We start from the raw sequence: 3,501 nt of genomic DNA, 5'->3' as shown, positions 1-3,501 counted from the left end.
GAGCATCAATAGACACTTTGGTTGTCTGTTTGAGTAATGCCACATTTTTCCTCAGTCAGTTGGTGGTTCTGCTGTCATTCTCAGGGACCGGCAGAGTGTCCAGTCAGTGACCTTTGCTGCTCCTGATCTACGAGTTTTAGACTCTTAGCGCTCAGGTTCTTAGGACCTGGTCAGCTTGTCTAATAGTGTGACTGTGTGTGTGGAGATGGGGCAGGGAGTAAAGAGCACAGGATTAGGGGCGGGGAGGTTCTAGCATTCAGTCAAGACTGAGGCGCTGAACTCAGGCTGCCTGGTTTGGAATTCAGCTCTGTCTCTTGCTCTGCGGGCTTAGCTCTGTGTGCCTCAGACTCCACACTTCTACAACGGGTGTGTGCCTACCTCACAGTGTTACTCTTGTTTTTGTAAGGCTGGTACATAATGATAGCAGCTGATATTTACTGAGCACCTGCTAATATTACTATTAATTTATTCTGAGTGACATTCAGTTTCCCCAGCAAAGAGACCTCTGAATGGCCAATTCCTGACTCCATTAAAATGGCCTTTCCCCTGGGTATTGCAGTGACTTCCCCTGGCTCTGTACTCTTCTCAATTAGATTGAAGTCAGAGAACCAGGGAGCGTGACAGGATCCCTGACTGGAGAGGAGGTTGGAAACCTGAAAAGCGGTTTGGATTTCTGCTTCTAATGCTGTCTGTGAGGCCTTCAGGACTTACCAGGGACAAATCTAGGCTATCGGACCTGGGGTTGAGGTGGTTTGTAGTAACCTCTTTGGAAAAAATATCTAGAATCATGAGTATAAAATGAGTGATTTCACTGTTCCCGGCAAGCCCAGTCCACAGGTTGGGAATGCTGGTGAGTGTCTAGGCAGTGGGAAAGAGGACAAGGACATCGTCCTTTCTCCACAGGCCACCACGGCACCTCCACGGGCTCTGCCCACACAGTTGCACAGCCCTGGAACTTCTGGCCATCTGTGTGCAGCACTTTGAATATTCCAACTTGTCTGCATTCTTCATAAGCCAGAGACTAATTTGTTATAGTCTTTCTTACACAATTTAATTATCCTCATCATGATGGTAGTAGAAGAATAATCGCGACTTGAAGAACTGGGGCTGTCTCAACAGTCTGAAGGTTGATCCTTGCACCAGCATCAACTGGGGCAAGTGCCCCAAGGGCAGATACCCTGTCACCACTCCTGGCCAACTGGATCAGAGGCCTTGAAGACTCCACACACCTAGATTTTTACAGTACACATGAAAGTTTGGTGTCAAAAGTTACCTAGTGGGAAACGTTGGCATTATTAGATTTTTCTTGAAAGGGAGTGAATTTTACATTTCAAGAAATGAATGCCAATTAGAGGCTATGGCCCAGTAGGAGGGAAAATAAGCCCTATATCCTGTTCTACTATCAAAGACAATGATTTAGGGGCTTGGAAAGAAGCTGTGCCCTGATTGTAACCATGAGCTTAGGGAAATGAGCACGAATGGCTGCTAGGAAACGTTGGGTGTAAGAAATTCAAATGCACTAATAAAAGCAAAACGTCTTCACTTCAGAATATGTAGACCAGCAGGTATATAGCAGACAGTACTCCAAATCAAGAGATGGAGTAATATATATGTCAATTAATTTCAAGTTTTTTAATTAATATTCCCTCAAGGTATTTGCATTTCCCACACAAAACTACAGTCCTCTAGCTTCAGTGAGTGAAAAAAAATCACTTAACAAGCTTGTTAAAATATATATATTCTAGATCCCCTCCTCATCAATTCATTAGACCAGGGATCAACCCAGGATTTTAATGAGGAGAGCAGAGGATTTAGAAATGGTGTTGGAAGAGCAAACCTTTGAGGGGGAAAAAAAAAAACCACTTAGAGACTGATCAAGCTCCGCCCAACCACTCTTCCCTCCAGTTAGAGGTGAGAATCGGCCTCTGAGCTGTTCAGTGAACCTGATTTGGTTCACCCAGCAGAACTAGCAAGTCCAATTGAGTCAAAAGGAAAGGCAAGAAACCAGGGTAATGGAAAAATGAGGCAGGTGGGACTCCAATATAGCAGAAACAAAGTTTATTTAAAGTGAAGAGACAGAGTAATGCACAGACTTTTCCAGGAGAGTGGGGAAAAGGGTCAAGAGTGAAAGGAGATGCCACGCAAAGGCAACACACAATATGAGTACTTTTGCTACACCAGCTTAAGCCTTCAGGCATGCTATCTTGTTTTCATTGGTTGTGGACTACCTCAGTTGTCACATAAATACAATTTTCTTTACTTTGTATCAGTAATTATTAACCCAGTCAGGCCAGGTGGCTGAGGCCTGTAATCCTAGCACTCTGGGAGGCGGAGGCAGGTAGATTGCTCCACCTCAAGAGTTTATGACCAGCCTGAGCAAGAGCAAGACTTCATCTCTGTCCCTACTAGATAACAAGCCAGGTCTCGCTGTGGGCACCCGTGGTCTCAGCTATTGGGGAGGCTTAGGGCAAGAGAATCACTTGAGCCTGGGAGTTTGAAGTTGCTGTGAGCTACGATATCACCGTGCTCTAGCCTGGGGCAACAGAGTGAGACTATGTCTCAAAAAATGTTATTAACTGTTATTTCCCTGGTGATGGTATGGCAATGTCAGTCTTGTGATGTTTGTGACGTTGTGGTGTGCATTGTTATACGAGGGGAATTCTGATCTCTGTTTTATAGGGGGGATCATTTACAGGCTAGGCGTCATGTGCCCCAGGCTAGATGTCATATTTTACAGGAACAGCACATGATTAACTAGGTCACACCCACCCCAAATTCCTTGTTTTGTTTCAAGGGCCTTTTCCTCTGTCTTGTCCAGAAGGCCGTAATTCTCTCCCACCTCCCTGTAGCCCCGTTAGCCTTTTATCCCTAATCACCCTCTTCTTCCAAAATCTCTTTAAGATACCTTATTTCACCAACTTTTCCACTTAGCTGCACACTGAATACTCAGTGACTAATTTACCATAACATACCCATTACCCCAACCGTGACACTGTAACAATTTCTGCTTCCAAGAATTGGACTTTTTGGAAAGTAATTATTTATTACAAGAAGAACCTTAATGGCAAATTAACAGAGGGTGTTTTTCTCCGCTCCCACGATATGTGGGCAGACGCATGCGAATTAAATGCATTAAGTTGTGCATTAATATCAGTCTCGCACTGGACATGGATATTTGTCATGGGTTTTGGCGGCTCAGCACTTTTTTTCCTGTTTTCTGTATGTGGGGAATTCCCCCCCTTAGGCATTCTAGTCCTAATGAAGCCTTCTATCAAATTCCCTTGAAACCAGAACAGAAGAAATATGAGTTTCCCTGGGAAAGAGGCCCATGAGGCTCTATCCAGGAAAGAAAGGCAGGTGGATCACGATGAAGAGATGCCAGCTTTCAGAAGTGGCCTTGGCAGAGACACAAGGGCAGAGAGAGTTGTCAAATGCAACAGACAGGGTCTTTGGTAAGCATCATTTGAATAGCCTGGTAGGAGCTGAAGTCAGACCACCCAG

This window comes from Otolemur garnettii, unplaced genomic scaffold (genome assembly GCF_000181295.1).
Source record: "Otolemur garnettii isolate 467f Iridium unplaced genomic scaffold, OtoGar3 scaffold00063, whole genome shotgun sequence".
In the NCBI taxonomy this organism is placed as follows: domain Eukaryota; kingdom Metazoa; phylum Chordata; class Mammalia; order Primates; family Galagidae; genus Otolemur; species Otolemur garnettii.
The sequence above is the reverse complement of the archived record's forward strand: the minus strand, read 5'-3'. Positions refer to the sequence as shown.